This window comes from Crocodylus siamensis, chromosome 12 (assembly GCF_052110815.1).
Source record: "Crocodylus siamensis isolate JL-2025a chromosome 12, ASM5211081v1, whole genome shotgun sequence".
Classification (NCBI taxonomy): domain Eukaryota; kingdom Metazoa; phylum Chordata; order Crocodylia; family Crocodylidae; genus Crocodylus; species Crocodylus siamensis.
The window spans coordinates 34,713,695-34,734,864 of record NC_143406.1 but is presented as its reverse complement, the minus strand read 5'-3'; positions in this window follow the sequence as shown (position 1 = coordinate 34,734,864).

The window sequence follows — 21,170 nt, the reverse complement described above, 5'->3', positions numbered from 1 at the left end:
CGTGCTCACTGACCCCTTGATGTACTTCCCCCCAGCGTAGCAGTAAGCTGCTACCAGGCCCCTCTCAGCCTTCTTTTCCTCAGGCTGAAGAGTCCCAGATCCCTCAGCCTTTCCTTGTATGGCTTGCCTTTTAAGACTCTCATCATACAGGTGGCTCTTCTCTGGACTTTCTCAAGCTTGTCCATGTCCTTGTTAAGTGTGGTGCCTGGAACTGAACACAGTACTCCAGCTGCGGTCTCACCGGTGCTGTGTAGAGTGGAAGAATCACCTCCTTGGCTTTGCTGGAGATGCATCAATTGATGCACGCCAGATTATTATTTGCCCTACTGGCTACAGCATTGCACTGCCAACTCATATTCATACTGTGGTCTATTATTACCCCCAGTTGCTGGGGGACTGTGAGTACCATGAATAAAAGGCATCTCAGGATGCTCTGTATCTCCCTTGCAATACCCCCTCAAATGGTAGGTAGGCTAGCTTTGGCCCAAGCTGTCTGCTCCAGCCAAGGAAGGAGGGCTGCTCTAGTGCCCCTGCAGGCATGTGGCTGCATCTGCAGGCTCAAAAGTGAATGTCTGCTCACTTGCCTATCAATTCAATCTGTGCAGTTTAGACTAAACTGCAAAGATTGAATCGATTCCACCCCAGGCTTTTTCGTTGTCTGCACTTAGCCTGACTGACCTTATATGCCTGACTTGGAAAGCAAATGCTCCCTTTGCAAACACCCTTGGTAGCATGCAGTGAGAATCCATGCTTCAGTATCTTCTTCTGCAGGCCCAAAAGTAACTACCAAGACATTTAAAGACCAAAACATTACTGGTGTAGGATCCAGGTGCTCTGCCTTTTCTCAGACAGCTTTATCACCAGTTGTAGTTATGTATAAATGAATCTTAACATGACCCTGGGAACCTGCTGACCACATCAGTGATGCTGTGTCTTGTGCCACACAGTACATAACCTGCATATGGAGAAAATGAAACAGTTTGTCATTCTAGAAACTCACCTCATTATGTGGCAATGCACAAGAAGCAATTTGTGAGCAGTTTAGCTCCTAGGACAGATGGAAAGTCAGTGGTGTCACAGAACTGATACACTGCTTGCTGTTCATGCTGAAGTTCTTATGGAAAACTGAATGCTAAGTGTTCAGAAGGGAAAAAAACACACCTGAAGAAAATGATCCTGAACTCTGCCCTAAGTACTTCAGCTGTAGGATCTTTCAAGCTAAAATAGAGGTCTCTTTATCACTAGTGTTGCCTCCTTCCTGCATCACCCTTCATGTCACTGTGAATATTATCAATTCTTCTAGCACTTTTAACAGAGGTCTGGAAAAGTCCTTTCAGAGAAGTATTAGCCTCAAGTTTTTGAACAGCCCTTTCTGTATTTCTTCCAGTCTGCCATCTCACTTTACTTACTTTCTTCAATCTGTATTGGGAACTTTTTCACATCTAGAAAGGCCGCTACCCTCTTCTTAGAGCTCTGGTCACTTCTGTCTCAGTGCAGAGAGGGACAAACTCACGTTCTACCCTGTGCATATCCATGGGTAGCACAGTGGCTGTCAACATTTTTAGATTCAAGGCACTCCACGGCAGACTTGAGGCACTCCTCAGAAAATGCCGCTCTTAGTTTTCACTAGTTTTTTTTACTACAGAAAAATAATAAAGCAGTTCTTCTGTTGCAAAGAAAGACTACAACAGGTCAGAATGGTTTTTTTTAATGCTATGGATTCCTGTTTGAAATCTCAGGGTTTATCTTGTGAATCATGTTTGTACACTTGACAGTGCTTGGCACCCCGCAGCACCCTCGAAAGGATGTCAAGGGACTGGTTGAGAATCACAGGGCTAGTGCCTGGTATTAGCCAACTTGAGTTCATAAAGCATGGCCTTCCACTCTAGTAAACTAGCCTACTGAAGGAAGCCAAAATGATCTAGCTCTGTCAGGTCCTGGGTGCTTCAGGTAGTGCCTGTGGCATGCTATGCCTTTAGGCAGTATTTGACTCTAATACTAGCTTAAAGCCACCTGGAAATCTACACATGGAAAACATGAATGCCTTGCTGAAGCTGACTTGTTTTGATAACCATATATCAGTCTGTTTGAAAATGAAAAGTTCACTCTGCTACTTTTCAAATCAGACCCCATAAAAGCACATGCAATGATTGCCACGTTTGCTGTTCTTGATTGGTTTTTTAATTAAAAAGTCACCTCTGCAAATGTTCTCATGTGAATGCAGTGGCTTGGAATATAGGATGGCATTAGCTTTCAAAAACATAACCTGTTTTTATGTTATGACCTATCCACATCTTTACAATAACGTTCTGAAAAAATCATGTCCTCAAGGAAAGAAAAACATTTTAATGTTGTAGCAATACAGCTCCTACTGAATTTTAATAACAATGTATTGACTAGCCAACTATGTTACTATCCTCTGGAATAGCCTGCCAGTGAATTCTGTTTGTGCTTGTTAACTCTGAACCTTAGTGATTATCTTCTTGAGTAGACAAAAATGTGCTTAATTTAAATATGTGCTTAAAGGTGTAGCTGAACTGGGGCCTCGCTGATTCTAACAGGAGGAAGAAACAAAGGGAAGGATAAAAGAATGGTAAGAAGAGAAAGACAATTATTCCTTTTGACAGCTGCTCAGCAGTACTATTAAAGTGTTGTGTCCTATCTAGTATCCTCTTTACTCTATCCTGGGATTAGCAAATTATTCATCTGGTATTTTATAATGGATTTCCTTCTGAATCATTATTTATTTGTGTCTTAAAGGTCAGCCCGTAGGGTTCATTTGAATCTTAGCAGTTTCTTTGGGACTATCTAATTGATAGGCATGTCAGGGAAGTCTGGTCCTGAGACTTTAAAATTAGTTTGCTTTTGCTCAATGGGATGAAATGGCACCTAGCTTCCCCAGCACAGAGCTCGGTCTCTCTAATGACATACCAAAGGCTGAAATTGGGACACGACATTCTCAAAGGTCAGACAATGTAGCAGTTCACTTTTGAGACTTTTCAGGAGCCTGTGCTGAGTGATCCATCCACAAAATGGAGACATCCTAGGGAGTCTGGCTAAAAGAGAGGGAGCAGTTGATACAAACACAGATTATGAAAAATACACAGTCAAAAAACTAACAGGAGATTCAGATGCAACATGCACTAGTAATTAAAGCACAATTCTGCTCTGATACTATTGTATGTATAAATGGTAACATCCTTCAGGTACGGTTCTAAAACTTTTATGCCTTCATGACAGTCCAGTTTCTTTCTGGCTTGTATGACATTAGGAGTTGGGCTGGGTATTTGACTGCTCAAATATTGGTCAAAAATTCTTTAAAAAATTGCCAATGGATCTAAATAATACACAGAAAAAGCACAAATCTTCCATTAAGAAATGTGTCAAAAAACAGTAAAAATATCTCATTTCTGTCAAGAAAACTATTTTTTTGTTGTTGTTTTTTAGAGGGTGGTTGTTGTTGGGGGGGTTTTGGTGGGGTGGGTTGTAAAATTGCTATAGTCTTTGGCCAGTCAAAAATTTTCAGGCAATTGACCATATTTAAGTGGTCAATTGACTTGCTTGCTAATCCTAATCAGTAGCATCATTAGTGGCCAGCAAAGTGCCACTTGCAGGTGGATATTCTTTCCTCAGATTACACTTGTGGCATTGCACAGAAGACCCCAGGATAGCAAAGATGTTGCCAATAACAGAATTTACCTTACAAAATCTGTATTAAGAGGGAAAATCTGAAACAACTCAACTAAACTCACAGGACTATTCATTAGAAGACACAGCATTCTGTTTGAAAACTGAGCCGATTTCAGGAAATTCAATTTGTAGTGACTTTTAAAAATGAAGCACATAAATAAAAACAAATATTTTTACCAAGGAAATAAGACATGTTTCCCAGTGAATTAGTAATAATAATACTAGACATTTATAATGCACTAACACATGGAAGCCAACAAAGTCAGGCTCCTGTTGTGTTGGATACTGTATAAGCATATACAGTATAATGAGAGCCCGTGCCCAAAAGAATTTACTGTTTAAAAAAAGAAGCTATAACAGAAGGATGAGATGAAACAAATGAGCTAGACAGAGACAGGGTAGCAAAAATAATAGGAACTGAACCATCTCCTAACCAGTCAGAAACAATAACAGTAGCATAACACCTGCCTACTTACAGCTTGTTGTAATGTAATTAATGAAAAAAACAGTGGAGTAGCCAAGTAGGCAGCACTGTAAGGGGTGAGAAATTATGCGAGTTATCACTATGACTTGCCTAAAAGATTTAGACCTCCTTTTGAAGAAAGCCAGTTCTTAAAATGAAGGGTGTCCTAATTTGGACAATGCAGGCTAGCATTTGGATAGAGCTATCAGTTTTGGGAAGACCTTGCCATTTCCCCAAGGGAAAATGCTGCTTCACAATCAATGGCACATTCAGAAACTAAAATCATTTTTGTGCATCTGTGCTATTAGTTTTCTCACCTTTTCAAGAGAATCCTATCTCCTTCACAGAAGTAATCAACCCCCGTTTCTCTGAAGACAACCCTGTGTTGTTTATTTTAGAAAGTGGGACTCATTTTTTTTTTAATACTAGTAGCCTAAAATATTATTCACAGCAAAATGTTAATGTTTTCTGGGGGAAAAAAGAGATGTTGAAGTCCATTTTCTCCTACTCTCTCTCTGCTTCATGTACCTGTGACACCTGTTTCTAGTTTCTGAATGGATTTTCATTGCAATTGCCACCAAAAAAACAAATCACATAAAGAACACAGCTCAGTAATTTCCTCGGCTGTAGTTTCAGCATTAATTTTACATGATGTATTCATTGTAGTGTTTGATGAAAGCCTTTACTCTAAAGCTTCTGCTGTCTAAAGACAGAAAAGAAGCTTGTAGCTAAAAATGTTAAGCTTGCATTAGACAATTATTTTTGCCTTTCTTTTATAAAAGCATGATAAAAACTGCAAATAACTCAATACTGGGGGTTAATCCTAAGACAAAGGGTTAGCCATTATTTGAAGAGGATCCTAGCATCCCAGACACTCACCGAGAGCTTTTATTCTATATGCCCTCTACAGTTGCAAATAGATACACTTATCTCCACTTCCTGCTCTAAATTGTACTATGCTGTTATATGCCCTGAAACAAATGTCAGAGAGCAGGCGTAAGTGGGTGAGGCTTGCCTCTTGGCAATGAATACACAAGCCCAACACATTCAAACCCATTTCCAAAAAGCCCAAAATCACAAATTAAGCAGCATAGATGGCTCAGGGACACATGCACAGCCCTAAGCACATGCTTCCAGACTCTCCATATCTGGAAAACCTGAATGAGCTTCCAAGGCAGCTATGCAGACTAGTTTGCAGGCTTAGGCATGTGCAGAACAGGCAGAGCTAACTCTTAGGCTGCATAAAGATGTTCAGCAAGCCCAAGAAGGAATTGATCTAAATTACATGGTTTTTGTAAGCAGCCTAGGTTAGATTGGTAATGAACGGTATACGTTTGCCCTTTGGAGAGAGGCACGCCCCTTGGCTGCCTACACTGGCTGAGACTGAGGCCTGCAGGTTGGGAGTCCCCAGGTTGCTGGAGACTGCCAAGCACAGCTGAGACCTGGGGCACCCAACTTGCTGCTGGACCTGAGCAAGCATGCCCCCAACCCTCTGACACATCACCATAGATGTGCCCCACACCCAGCCCTGGCTTTCCAAAACAAAACCCAGAGCAAGCACCCTCCATCATGAATTGCATAGGCCTCCATGTCCTGGTCTGCCCACAACCTGCCATGGTATCCCACTGCCTACGCCCAAGCAAGGAGACCAGCAGCTGTAGCATGTCCTATTTGTTGTCCTGTGGGACTCTTGCCGGAGGCCGCACAACATTGTACATGCTCACCTGGACTAAATGGGGCAGCTGGTCACCATGACTAAGGACAGATATTACACATGAACCAGTTAGTGATCAGAAACTGGTTTAAACCTGTAACAGAATAGACGTTCAGTGCACATAAACCAGTTTGAAAATGGCTGAAACCTATTTCAGATAAACTACAATGTAGTATTAGACTTAACTGATTTGGGTCAAAATGGTTTATGCAATGTCTGTCCCAGACCCCTCCTTGGTTTAACTTAAACCAGAGTCCCCCAGCATCCCAGATGCTTTGCAGCCCTGGGAGGGGCTCTCTGCTCCAGAGAGCTGGGCTGGCCCCACCCCTCTGCTCCCTCGCTGGAGCTCCAGCAGAGTAGGAAGGCACAATATCGGCTGCCTGGCTTCCTCCTGCTCCCTTCCCCCCTCCCTCCCCACCCTGTCCTCGCCACTTCCTGGTCAAGCTGGGATTCCCCCCTCCCACAGCAGTGACCATAGCCAGCATGTGGTATGCTAGTTAATGCTGAGAGGTGCCTGTGTAAGGCAGACAAGACAAAGGCCAGACAAATGAACAGTGTCCGTTTAGGACGTTTTAGAGCTAATCAACAGGTAGCTGATAAAGTCCCTCCATTCCTTCCTTGGAAAAAGTTGTTTAAAAACAGTTTGAACTAATGAGAGAGGCTTTTGTTTTCTGATGGGGTGCTAAATGCTATCAACTCCCTGTGTAACTCCCTGCTGTGTAACTAAGTGCTCTGTTATATCAACTCCCTGGTGGCTCCCTCTCTGGTCAGGAGCAGCAAGGGCAGGGAATCCCTCCTTAATCAAAGTGTCCTGCCGGGGGTCTGGCCATGCCCCTCTCAGATCAGCACTGTAAAAGAGGAGGGAGGGCTGCTCTAGCACCTCCTGGTTTCTAGCCTGAGCCACTGCAGGCATGTGTCTGCATTTCTTCAGTCCAGAGGGGATGTCTGTACAGTTACAAACTGGTTCAGACCGGCCAAGTTAGACTAACCTGCAAAGATTGAATCAATTCAGGCTTGGGCTTTTTGAATGTCTGTCCCTAGCCTTTGGGACATGGCTTAATGCCCCCCAAGCCAGCAGCGGGACATTCTGTGCTGGACCACCTACTGCACCTGCACCTGCCAAGCATCCTGAGCTCCTTGTCAGATCTGTGTGTACATCATGGGGTGCTTCAAGGCAGGGTGCAGAGTCCCAGCCTGGGGGGGATTAGGTACCCAGGTCCTGAAGCTCATACAGGGGACACAAATGCCTCCCTTTGCCCTGCAGCCTGCCTTTGGCTGACAGATGGCTAGAGGCAGAAGGCAGAGCTGGGGAGAGGGGCTGTGCTGGCTTGGTTCTGGAAGAGCTTGGGGGCGGGTCCCACTGGGTGCTTGGCAAAAGCAGCCAAGAGTGGGCTGAGAGCTAGCACACCTTCCTTCCAGGGAGAGGTAGCAGGGGCTGCAAGGGATGCTGGGATGCCAGAGGACAGCAATCTAACTTGAATCAATATGGGTCACACCTGTATAGACGGTTAGCCACGGTACAGCCAGTTACGCATTATGATCGCTGATGTTTTCACTAGTCGTGTTAGCTATAAGTTTCTGCCAAAATATGTTGTTTCAGCATCAACAGCATTCTTTACTACTTATTACTAAAAAAATTCTCATGAGCAGCACAAGACTCAAAAAGAGTTTTAATTCAATACATTGTAGCAAATTGCGACCACCTCCTGAATCGAATCATCCAAAACCCTGTTTAATTAATGATACATGTTATTATCTCTGCTTACCTAACTTCACACAGCCTGCTAGCCTTGATGAGTTTTCATAACGATAAAATGCAATAAACAAATTAGTGTCCTGAGGGATTCTGGGCTGGAATGAAGGAAAGCCATGAAAGATAAATGATGTCTCAACTAATTTTATGATTTATTGATCCCCCACTTTGCTCATCTTGCAATGTGGGAGAGCTCATTTTTCTGTTTGGCCAATAGCTGTGTCACCCTTGCTAATAGATATTATTACCATCCCATAAATGTGTTTGTGAAAATAAGTGTGGTTTCAGTCTGATGCTGACCTCAGCAGTTTAGTTTTATTATGTGCACAAGATCTGCCAGTAACAAAAATTGATGTACTTATCCAGGGATTCTGCTTGTCTGTCACCAGCATTTTACTCATTTTTCTCCCAAACAAGTTCATCTTTAAGCAAGTGTAGATTCATGGTTTAAATTACTGTCTTGACACATCATCTGTTTTTGTGTACATTCTTATGAAGGACATCATTTCCTTGTCCTTCAGGAGACAAAGAATGGATGCTAACCACCTTTGTGTCCACTGTGCTGATCTGTATTTAAGATGTACTCTGCATGCCGAATCATACTGGAAACTTGGTATCAAAATGCTTTTTCTGGAAATATTAGGATCCAAATCTACTGTAATGTTAATAGAATGCTTTAATGCTTAAGGGCTAAGTATTTTGTCTTAATATATATCTAAACTTAGTTCCATTTCCAATTCAAATAATTTCCAGTTAAAGACCAAATCCAATCAAGTGTCCATGTCAATCAGTTCCCATGTCTTTTTATCAAGCCAGCACCTTACATGCAGCTCTCTAGCCAGACAGCTTAGGAGCTCAGATGCCATCCATCTACCCTTGCTCTGAACCAGAAAGGCTGAGAAATAATGTAAGTATTCAACAGGTGAAATTTAAGGTAGGATATTCAAATGTCTGAGATTCATTCTTTTCTCTTCTTGCAGAAGTCAGTGCCAGATACAACCCAGTGCATGCATCTACATGAGATGCTTTGCTGTGGAGCTGACTGAAAGCTCTACAGCAAAGTGTCACCATCTACACATGTAGCACTATTAGGCCACGGTAAACTAATTAACTCTGCTGTAGGATAGGACTGCCCAACACAAGTACTATCCTACAGTGAGATAGTTGCATGCGGTGCAATGTATGTGTAGAAAGTGACAGGGGCTGGCTGGGGCATAATGGTGCTACAGCGTGGGGTCTGCTTGCTGTTTAGCCCTGTACTGTAATATCCTTGTGCCCCAGCCAGCCCTTCTGCAGCACATTTGAGATGGATTGGACCAAGCCCTGAGTTGGCAGGCTAACCCCTGAAGCCCCCTGCCAGCCAGAACTATTCCAACCCAGCTCAGCTTGCTGCGGTCCTGGACACACGTGTGTCAAACCAGAGCTGGCAAGCCAAGCTCACGGTATTGGTCACGGTGGGGCGGCCGGGTGGTGGTGGATTGGAACACGAATAGGTGGGATTAGCGGCGGTGGAGTCTGAGTGGCACACAATCGTATGGTTCCAAACAAGGTAGTTTATTTGACTTACGCTTTGATGGCGTAGGTGCAGGTAGCTTCTTCGGTTATAGCATAACACAGAACAACAGAGGGGTCTGTTGGCCCACGAGGTTCCCCAACAGGCCCTTGCATTCTACCCCTGGTGCCGAAGCCAGGGATAGGGGCGGCTGCCTGTTGATTAAGTCTCAGGGCTGGTCAACAGCTCATTAAAAGGGAAACGAACAAACAAACAAAACTCTAACGTGATGAACGATGAAATGAGATGTGACACCAGTCCAAAAGGGGTGATCGAGGTCGAGGTCGATGAAGAGCGGTGCCAGAGTCGAATGCCAGGTACAGTGGGACGGATGGATAGTCGAGGATGAAAGCCAGAGTCGGGAGCCGTGGAATCAAGGTAGGTTCAGTTTGAGAGTCCGTTAATCAGTATCAAAGTCGTAGTCGCAGCCGGTGCCAGTTAGATCGAGAGCCAAAAGTTCAATAGGATAAACGCAGAACGAATCGGAAGGATCACAGTGGAGGAGACTGGTAGGCCTCAGAGCCTAACTGAGGGACAGTCCCTGAGAACCAGCCTCTGTCCTCAGTTGAATGGATCTTCCCGCCCCAGGGAGGGGCCCTCACACTTATTTATAGCATAGCAGCTCTATAGCCAATCAGGCTGCTTGGCTGAGAGAAATTTCTAGAGGAATTACCTCATTCCAATTGTACACTGGGCATGCTCTGCAATAAGGTCTGTGTAGCAAATGAGCCTGCGTAGGGCTGAAAAGTAGGTCAGGGCTGATTGACAGCTCCTGAGGTCACCCAGGGGGCACATACTGGGTCTGTTTCTATGGCGCATGCTCATATCAGCTAGTTCAATTCCTGTATTGTCAGCATACACGCAAAGTTTTCCATGACAACGTGCAAACATTGTGGCTGAGAGCAATGAACTCCTGAACAAACTGTGCTGGAGTTTATTGCATTGCATTAGTATCATGTGTAGACACACCCAGACAGAGCAAACTTAGGTCAGTAAATGTCACTGAAAAAAACTCACCGTTAGTGTTTGGGCATCCTATTTTAGGATGAGTAGTGTATCAGAAAGCATTCAGCACCATATAGGTTTAAACAGCACCCTATGAGTAAGTACCATTTCAAATGAAAAATAAAGTTTCAGATTACTTGCTGTGCTCAAAATTGTGTTGGACATATACATCAGGGAGGAATAAAAAAAAAGAAATAGTCAGGAAGATAGTTACATTTCTTTTGCATTGATCCTAGCAGAGCTTAGAAGAATTTTAGGGCAGCTCTAAACTGTCAGCTGTGCTGGTACCCAAAGAGCCATCACCATAGAACGGGGATAGAAAAAAGACAGTACATCCTAGTCACGCCTTCTCCATGCCCTTTTACCATATGATTTACATACATTTTTTTTAGACGCCATGTTTACATGGATTCCAATTTTAACCGTGCTCTTTTCTTAGCAGATTCTGACTGAGTAGAATAAAACACAGAGTGTGGGCAGGTCTTCGGATGCCTGTTTTGAGTTGCTTGATTCACGTATCTTCCGTTTAAATGTGATAAGTGATTCTGCAGTACTCTTGACATTTGAAGCCTTACACTTAATTTTTCAATCCTGACTCTCATCCCAGATGTCTTTTATTTGATTCAGGACTTCTGATATTGACTTCCTGTTTTAGTTAACAATACTTGTGGGGTTTTAGGTCACAAAAAATACATATATGTGGATGTGGCACTACAAGTACCTTTGCCATAGCATTGTCTTCATCAAAGAGTAATACTACCTATATTCAGTCTATTGCACAGAAGCACTTTCAACCATTGTTATATCTATTTTTCTACTAAAAAGCCAATACAGGAATATACCAAAAACATCCAAGACAGAGATTTATTCCTGCAAGAAGGTGGCGCTATTCTGTACGGAGTTCATGTTCTGTTCCTGGCTGCTGTTTCACTTGAAAAGTCTCCAGTTAAGCTTTTGCATGCGTACAATAAAGATGGCTACCCGGCCTCCCTGTCTGATTTCACTGGGATAAAAAAAACCCTAGAATATACCAAACCATTCCATTTTTATAAATGTGTAGTATTTACACATTTGACTGAGATGTGATTCAAAAGCCAGTGAAACCCTGTTGCTTTCTGTTGAAACAAGATAGCTACTGATCTTTTCAATCATTAATGCAATCTGATTATAATATAGCATTTTTTTTCAGCCTGCAGGAATTCAGAATGCAAACTTGGAACTATAAGCCCCATTTTTCAGTTATCCTCCCCCTGGCTTAATACATAGGAGGGGAGAGGGGCATGGCAAACAGGTGGAAAGCCAACTTAGCCAGCAACCTGGGAACAACCTGTGGCACAGGCAGCCTGTGTGTGGCATGTGGCAGATCAGGGATGTGACAAGCAGAACAGTGGCAGGAAGCAAAAAGGAGGGCAGCAGGTGAGGCAGAGAGCACAGGGAAGGAAGCAGAAAGCAGAGCAGCCAATTGGATAGGGAACATGGGGCAGGAAGCAGATAGAAAACCAGCAGATCAGGTAGGGGAAGGGAACTGGGGAAGACGCAGGGTTAATTAGTGGCACACCTCTCAAAAAGCTTGGACCCTACTGACTTGGTGGAAGTCGTATCCCCAGGTAGTGTAGCACTACTAGAGTAAACCCACATATCCTGATAGCATATCCAAGAAAAGGGACTTTTGTCCACCCTAAAATGGCTTTTTCAGACTATGAGCAGCAACATCTAAGACAGACTGGACTTTGGGCTGCTCTAACATACAACACAAGCCACAAAGTCCTATCTAGCCCTTGGATCAAAGTGGCAATAAAAGATAATGTAAAGTCACTTTTGTTTCTACCTCAGTCCTCAACCTGGCCATGCCCAAAACATGGGGGCCTTTGGGGTGTGCAGTGAAGTAACTGAAAGCAAACATCAGCCCTTTGATTACTGAAATCCTCTGCATATCCTAAAGGATACAAAATCCCCTTTTCTCTTCCTGTTCATGTGAAATGGGTTGGTTGTCTTGTTTCTTTCCTCATATAAAGTGTGATGCTATATGGTTTCACCAGACAGTCATAAGGATACAAAACGTTCAACCTCATATGAGGACATGAAACAGTCAACCTCAGGCCAAGCATTCTTTGTATCCTATCCTCTTAACTCCTCTGTTTTCCATTTTTTTAAAATGATCTTGGAGAAATTCAGGTCAAACATTTTCTCCAGAGGAGGCCAGTGCTTCAAGAAGTGAATCTGTTTCATTGCTCAGAGGACTGGAAGCTTAGTAAGAGTATTTTCCAGATAAATGCATTTAGCCAAAATTGCAAAACAATACACTGTCTTGCTTAAACAACTTGCCCTTTTAGAAAGCTGCATTTTGCCTGAATCCCATGGGTTGGGGGTGGGGGGAGCGGGTTGCGGGGGTTGGTTTGATTTGTTTTTACAGGCCTGTTTATTTTAACCACTTGTCTGTTTTTTCAACCAGACCTAAAAAGCTTTCTGAGCATTCAACATATTCACTGTAAGCAGCACAAAGGACCCAGAGTACGAAAAATCATAAAATAGAGCCACTAAAGAACAAAATGATGCAGACTAGAATCTAAGTTTTCACTATCATCACTCTCTACAACACGAATGTGAAACCACAAATTACTTGCCCCAACATTTTCCCTCCAGTTTACCATGCTACTTTGGTAAACAGACGATTAACTGCATCCTGCCATGTTATGAAGAAATTCACACAACGTAATTCACTTTTCCAGTTCTTTCAGGAATTCAACCCAGTCCAGTCCCGTTATGGACACCTGGTATTTGGATAAATGCCTTTAAGACTGACTAACACTTTCTTCTGAGAGTATTTAAACATATTTTAAGGCAATTTCCTTAAGAGGGTTATGGGTGTGTTTTTAAAGGAAAACAAACAGCAAATTGCAATTTAAAGGATAATTATCCAGAGTTAGAAAAATGATTAAATATATCATCATTGTGCATTTTGGGCTTTGTCCAGCTCAGGCTGAAATCAATAGGAAGGTTGTCATTGACTTTGTTTGGAATGGCACTAGGGACCTAGTGAAATTGAGGAGGCAGTCAGGTGATTTCGTGGGCCAATCACAGTGCTTGCCATCATTTTAATGGTTTTTCATGGTGAGGCCCCCCCCATGCCACTGATTGGCTGAGAGGCTCCAGCGGCAGCCCTGCCCCTCCCCACTGATTGGGTAAAAGGGCCACCATTCACATAGTTCCACCCCTCACCACTGATTGGAAGACAGGGGTAGAGCTGATTGAGAGGCAGCTGTCTTGGCCAATCAGTGCGGGAGGGAGGAGGGGCCAACCTCCATTTCGGCTCCTTGTCTGTGTGCCAGCAGCCATGAGGCCTGTTGGCTCCCAGGTGGGAGCCAGCATTTTACTTTCAGTAAGATTTTTTTTTTTCTGTTGATCCTACCAAAAGTTGCGGGGAACGCAGCTTTTCACAGAAACCGCCTGAAATTGTGGTTTCTGCAAAAAATGCAAAATTGTAATTTGAGTAGGTCCCTACTTATCATGTATACTCACTTTGCCAGTTCCACTGGGAAGTCGAAGCCTAAACAGTTTGACTGCAGCAAGGCAATCGGTAGAACGGCAAAGCATTTTCCTGCCTGTGATGCTCGAGAAGGGTTAATGGTAACAGGTTTGCTGACTAAATCCAAACTAAATGGTGGTGCAGGAGCTGAAGTAGCACATCTGTTCTGTTTATGAGACATTCCACTGTCAGAAAAGATCTTTGCAGTCTAGCACAGCAGACATCATGCTAGGCCTAGATGGACTGATACAGCAACAACATCTTGTTAGATGAAAAGCTTTCTTTTTGTCACACCTCGTATTAAAAATAGCATTAACATCCATCGCAAGAAACTGGAGCCAACTGGCATGTCCTAGATGAAGCTGATTCATGTTTGTGTTAAACCTGGGCAAGGTCCAGCTGACTCAGTCAGCTAAATTATTGCACTGCCAGTTTAATATTTTGCCATCTGCTAACTGAAAGCTCTGCTGCCTGCTGGGTCCCATAAAGACTTTTATTTATTATATTACACATGGCAACATCTGCCATTGAATTCAGCTCAACTCAGCTTCCTAATTAAACAAACAAACACTACAACTTCAGTACACGGCTGGGTCTAACTATTATTTATAAAAACTGAGATAGGTATTAAAAATATATATATTGACTGTCCTGTGTGATCAAATACCCTCTGTGGAGTTTACCAGGGGATTACAAAACTTTGATTAAGCTCCCTGAGTACTCCATTTTGCTGCCAGGAAAGGACAGCAAAGAAACAGCTACATGCAGTTTTGGTTGTATTCTGCCCTGTTTATGTGCTGCTGCTTAGAAAGAGAAAAAAGGCCAGCACTCCAGAAAGCTTTCTGGCATGTCCATTTTAAGTTCTCTGTCATTCTGTATAGATGGAAACCACTAAAACAAAAATGGTTAGCTACAAATATACAGTGAAATTATGCTTTTTTCATTTGTATCCCATAGACTAAGATAATCAGCTGTGCCAACTGTAATAAATACAGGCAATACAATAAATGACAAGCACCCACTTTGTGGAGCAGTATACAATCTCTGCAGACCCTTTGTCTGTCTCTGCTTATTGGACTCTTTAAGTTTTTGGGCCCTGAGGAGCCGTCTCTCAGTCCCCAACTTTCTCAGTCTCTCAGCATCTATAAACGATAACTTCTGTCACTACACCACTCATTGCATTCTGGGTAAAAGTTGAAACAGTTTGTCGCAGGGCACTGAAGTGTCTGCGCCTAGGGAAAGGTACAGGTGCCAGTTGCCGGGGCAACTGCAGTCAGTCAGCTGACCAGAAAGGGGCAGGGCCTGGCCTATATAAACAGCTTAGGCTGAGGCCAAGTGCACAGTTCCCTACTAACATCCAGGGGAGAAAAAGCTCTGCTGGAGTAGGCAGCTTTGGCTTGAGGATTGGGAGGAGAAAGCCCTGGTAGGGTTTTGAACAATGGCTAGCCAGAGGGCTTAGAAATTGTGTTTTAGCCAGATGGCTTGGAGTTTATGTTGTAGCCCAGGGGCTTGAGTTTTCTGTTGGTAGTTGTTACACCGGAGGACCGGGTGAGACTGTAGGGGTTGGAGAAGGCCTCATGGGAGCTCCCCAGTAGCCTGGGGGTTCCTGGTGCCGGAGAGGGTGTATAGACCCTGGCCTCAGTGGGGCAGTGTTGTGCGGTGAGGAAGCCCCAGCGCGGGCAAGCGCACAGGTGAGAAGCCCCAGTGTGGGCGAAAAACCCGAGAAGGCGGGTCTGGGGCCAGGCACGGCTACGGCCACCTGAGCCTCAGTGGGGTTTGTAGACCTGAGGAGGGGGTGCACTGACCCCAGCCCCGAGAAGGGGCATAGTGCATTGGGGGCCAGGCACGGCTACGGCCACCTGAGCCCCAATTGTGAGGAGCACCAGAGTGGGCACTGGCGAGAAGCCCCAGGGAGGGCACACAGAGGAATAGCAACCCCAGGGAGGGCGCATAGAGGAAGAGAACCCCAGGGAGGGGAATTTGGGGGCCAGGCACGGCTATGGCCACCTGAGCCCCGATTGTGAGATGAGGCCCCAGTGCAAGCGGGGAGCGTGAGGCAGGAGCCCAGTGCAGGTGGGATTGTAAGAGGGAGCCCCGGTGTGGGCACGGCCATGAGAAAGACCAGAGAGCATCCATGGGGAGCGTGGAGAAAGGCCCCAGTGGGGCAACTAAGACGAGCCCAGAGGACGTCCATGGGGGCGCAGGCTATAGCAAGGGGGCGCCATGAGGGTGCAGCAAAGGAGTTCAACTAGACATTGTCCAGTACATCTGAGAGGCTTGGGGCGTGGTATTAGGGGTGGTAGGAGCCACGCATAGCCCTTGAGGCTTTAATTCACGGGTTCTGCTAAGACAGGACACAAACTGGGATACATCAGGGGTACCGTGTCCAAGGGGGCAAAAGGCAGCCTCCCTTAATACTTCTGTCATCAAAGACGTGGCAGGCGAAAACGAGGGTGCACACCCACTTGGCATGGTAGGGGGCGCTAGGAGAGATCATGGCTGCTCGTAGGTCCCCGCCCCATGGCACAGTTATTAACAGAAGAGAGGCTTTGTCTTTTTTACTCTCATTACACATGTTAATAACCAGTTTCCTCAAAGTTGTGCGGTTTTTTTGGAGGGGAAGGGAGTTGGTTTTATTACACTAAGTAATTCAGTGGCAGTTGAATTCTTTAGAGGAATGATAAAATAAAATCCTGGCCCTCATGAAATTCATGCAAATAATTGATTTCAGTGAGGCAAGTATTTCACTGCTGACTTTACATGTCATCATTCCAATGACATTTTAACAGTTAAATAATATTTGGATGTCTCATGACACACACCTGTAATAGCTTCAATGGCAGCTGAACTAGCAAAGCATATAACAGAGCATCTGTCAATGTGTAGGAAAGCTAAAATGAATCAAAAGAAAGACACTGGACAAGGAAGGGAAAAATAAAATACACTAAGAGAATATTATCAGTCACTTTAAATTGAAACCGGCCTGCCTGAATTCAAGCCAGAATAACATAATCTGGTGGAATTTGCCTTGGTTCAAATAAATAATATTTTTAACAACAACAAAAAAGGAAGAAAAAAAATGAAGATGCTTCAATTATTGGTGACTCTGAGCATCAATCTTTCAAATGTGGCATTTCAGAAGAACCATCAAAGCAGGGGCAATACATAGGGGGTGCACATGCACCCCCTGCGCACGGTGCTGCACCCCTGCAAAAAGGCGCTGCTGACAGTGTCAGTGGCACCTGCAGGCAGTCACTGCTCACCACCCCGCTGCCAGCCTGATTGCCCATGGCTGCTGCCAACGCTGCCAGTGGTGCCTGTGGGTAGTTGCCAACCCATGGTCAGCGCTCGCCACTGCCCCACCCCCATCTGTGGGAGGTTCCCACTCACCGCCACCATGCTCCTGCTGCTGCCATGTTCCTGTCACCGCTGCTGTGCTCCTGCTGCTGCCAGCGCAGCTGTGCCCCTTGGAGCCACTGGGCAACGTGCCATTTATGCACCAAAGCTTTACTATAAGACAGTTCACCTCTTTTGGGGCATATCCAATTACAGCTCCTGAATTAATTGTGGAGCTTCTTGCTCTGGAGTTTATTGCTCCTGGGCATGCTGTTTGAACAAGTGCTCAGGAGCAATTAACTCCAGAGCAATAAGCTCTGCAATTTATTCAGGTGCTGCATGTGGAGATGGGGCAGAGTAGCTCCAGCAGCCTGGGGTCTCCAGAGGTCATCTTGTCAGCCCAGGACTCCCCCTCCCACGCCTCACCCCCCACCCCAGCAAAATATGCTGTAGAGGGACTGGCTGGAGCACAAGAGCACTTCACTGCAGGGCTACCCAGCAGGCATCCTCCTCACTGAAGCACCCTCATGCCCCAGCCAGCCCTGTCAGCATCTACACATGTGCTACTACGGAGTTTTTTACTCTGCAGCAGGATAGTACTCGTATTTACAAGTACTGTAATTTAGCCTAATAGTGGTGTGTGTGTAGATGCCAAGGCATTTTCTGTGCAGCTAATTAGTCAACTACAGTAAACATTTTGTGTAGATGCCCTTGCATAAGGTGGGTTTAGCAGCCTCCAGAAGATAAAGACTCTTTTATTGGTGATGAAGAGGCAACTTTTTCGGTTTTAGAGAGAGACCTAGGGTGAAACTTTGGCTTATTGTAATCATTGAATTTAATGGCAAAACTCTCAATGCAGTTTGGATTTTGCCACTGAGATTCTTGAGCCAACATTGGTTCTTATTCCATATATATAATGGTAAAACTACCATGACATCCATATATAATCAATGTCATGGCTACACTGCAATAGCTAAAACACAGACAACTCCTACCTCCTGGTTTTTCAGTCATGACAGACCCACAAAGAACAGAATCAATGACTGAAGATTAGAATGAAAAATATTGAGCAGCTGAAGTCTCTAGTGCCTGAAATGTTCTCTTACCATTTTTTAAATTTCTTGTTTTTTCATCAAATGTAACAATTTTATTTTTTTTCTTAAATTTTTCAGGGGTTTGTCTTCTCCCTTCTCCCACTTTTCATGAATGCCATTTTTCTTGTCCCCTTTTTCAGCTCTACCATTTCAGTTTTTATCCAGTCTTTGGCAAGTGATGGACTATTGGAATTACAGTTGCTGAAGTTCTAGAAATTACAGAGTGGGAAAAGGGAACATTGCAGAGAAAGGATAAGGAAAAAAAGCGGTGGGAGAGACGAATTTTTGTTTGCTTTTTTTGTTTGTTTTCTTGCATTCAGCGATGAAGAGAGAAAGCAAAGAGGGGAAAAGGAAAAAATAAGAAAAATTTAAAATTTTCAAAAGTTCATAAACAAGAAATGAAAAAGTGTTTGCTCTAAATCCTGTAAAGTGATAACATCATCCACATTTTATATGATTTAAAAAGCTTGTTTTCCACTAGCGCCAGTTAAGATGGTCTGTCAGCAGCACTCACAAATGACCCTTTCATTTTCCATAGGAAGTGGCATATTGCCTCACTTTGCTCAAGACGTATGTTTTTCTGCACTACAAAGAACAGCAATTGCATGATGGAAGGTAAGTACAGCCACTCTTAAGATACAAATTCATCTTAAACAAAAGAACAAATTAGGTGTGTGTTTAGAAAAAGTTTAAACACAGTAGGCACATCCACACATGCAGGCATGTGAGCTTGCAGCAGCTCAATTAGAAGCAGCACAAATTTGAGCTAGGGCTTTTTGCCTCAGCGTACATGTACAGGCACGCATTTTGGTATGGGACAAATTGTGCCACTTGGGACAAACCCTGCCTGACCCCTGCCAGACCTGCAGCCAGGGGGAACTAGAGGCTGGGGCCACCACCTGTGCTGATCCCAGCAGTATAAAAAGCTGCCCTGGCAAGTAGCTCAGGGCTACTCGCTCTCAGGAGCTTCTGGGGTTGCCACAGGTGTGTATGTAGCAAGTTTCACTGACACCCTGGTCTCCTGCCCCTTCTGCAAGCCGAGGGAAATCCTGGTGCACATGATGTTCAAGTGGGCCAGGCTGCAGCCCCTCCACCCCCCAGAACCTCCTTCTGAGGTTCTGGATGAACTTTATCCCCCACCTTTTTATTTTTGGACACCCCATCCGCAGCCCCACCAAGTCCCAGGACCTTCTGGTAAACCTCCTCCTGGCTGTGGCCAAGTGGGCCCTATATATGACCAGGAAGGAGGCTCTGGCCAGGAAGGTGCCCAGGGACTGAGGGGCTGATTTCCTCTTACTGATCTGCACATGCCTCTGAATGGAGTACCACTGGGCAGCATCCACCGGCTCCTTGGATGCCTTTAAGAGCCAGTGCGCACAGCCCGGGGGGTTCTGCTCAGTGTCCCCCTCAGGAGCACTCAATTTTCATGTTTTGACCCTTTGACTCTCATGTCACTCCTATCCTGTTTTTGCCTTTGTTGTCCCAAGAATTTAGTTGTTCCATTCATCCATTAACCCCTGTGAAAAGGGGCTACAAGTTAGCTGGTTGGGCCTTAGAACCCACGGCAATTGAATGGACAAATAGACAGAAGCTTCTGGGGCCCGGCCAGTTGGTACCTGGGGACACTCCCTCTTGTGCCAGCTGGATTCCTGAAGCAGCCCTGAGAGTTCCTCTCTATAGTGTACACTCTCTATGAATTGCAGCAGTCTGGCAGTGGAGGCTGCTGCCTGGCTGTGACCTGCTGCCACCTGCGACAGCATGTGGCCCCAAGGCTGCATGACTGCCAGACCCAGATGGGGACTGCAAGGCTGTTAGAAGTATTGGGCCAGCTGCCAATGGGCTGTGGCTGAACAGTTGGCCTTTGTGCTGCACTACTCCCATGTGTGCCACTGCCCAGCCATCTAAGGAAGCTAATGCCCAGAAGATGATCTTAGTGTGGTGGCCTCCTGTGTCCCAAATGGCCAGGAGGTCAGTTACCTCCAGCTGGGTCCTGGGTGCCAGCTCTGAGCAGGCTCCTCTGCCTGGATCCTGCCACTTGCCTCACTAGCAGGAATTCTGGTGTTCCCTATTTAAAAACTGCAAAATCCCAATAAAAAAAATCTCAGTCTTTAAAATACCCTAAAATCTATGTTCTTCCACAATTAAAACAAAAGACCAATATATTCTAATATTATAAAAGCCTAAGTCTGTCTGTCTGTCTGTCACGCTTCATTTGCACTCTGATTGGCTGATGGAAACAGCCAATCCAAGTGCTCCAAGCGTGAGGGAGCACCGCCATGATTCCAAAGCCACATCAAAGCCTGGACAGAGGGTGCAGGAGCTGAGGCAACTCCGCTCCCTGCAAGAGGCAGAACAGTGGCAGCATGGGGTGTTAGGTGGTGGCACTCCATCCCAGCCCCCTCCCCGCAGCCCCCCATCATACTTGTTGGGCAATTGGCTAGTATAGATAGATATATATGAGAAAGAGAGAGAAAGAGAGAGAGATCAAATCAGTCGGGCAATATTTTGCTGATATTTTTACAATTTTAAAGGAATTTGGAAGCCTACCAATGCCTCTGTCATCATAATAAAATAAATTCTAAATCTCTATACAGTTTGGCATTTACTTTTGGCTTTTGGGTCATAGAAAAATCAGAGCTGCCTCTAGCCCCTTCACTCACCAGGATGTGCAGCACTGAGCAGCACTGATATGCCAATGCCCTGCCCCTACCCTTGCCCCTCACTCTCAACTCACAGCATGCCCCTACCTCAATCCCCTCACTCCTGGCCCACAGGGCCAGGTAAGTGGGTGAGAGGTTTGTGGGGATGGTTTGGGGGTATGGGGTTTGTAGGTGGATTGTGGAGGGACTGTGGGTGTGCAGGGGCATATAAGGAGGGCTGCTCAGGAGGGGTGGCTCCCCTGTCCCCCATAGGGTGCATCCCCCCCAACATACACAAACAGCTCATGGACTGCTCCCCCTACAGGGGCCATAGCTCCCCTCCACAGGGCCACAGCTCCCCCCACAGGGCCCACAGCCCCTCAACAGGGGCAAAAGTC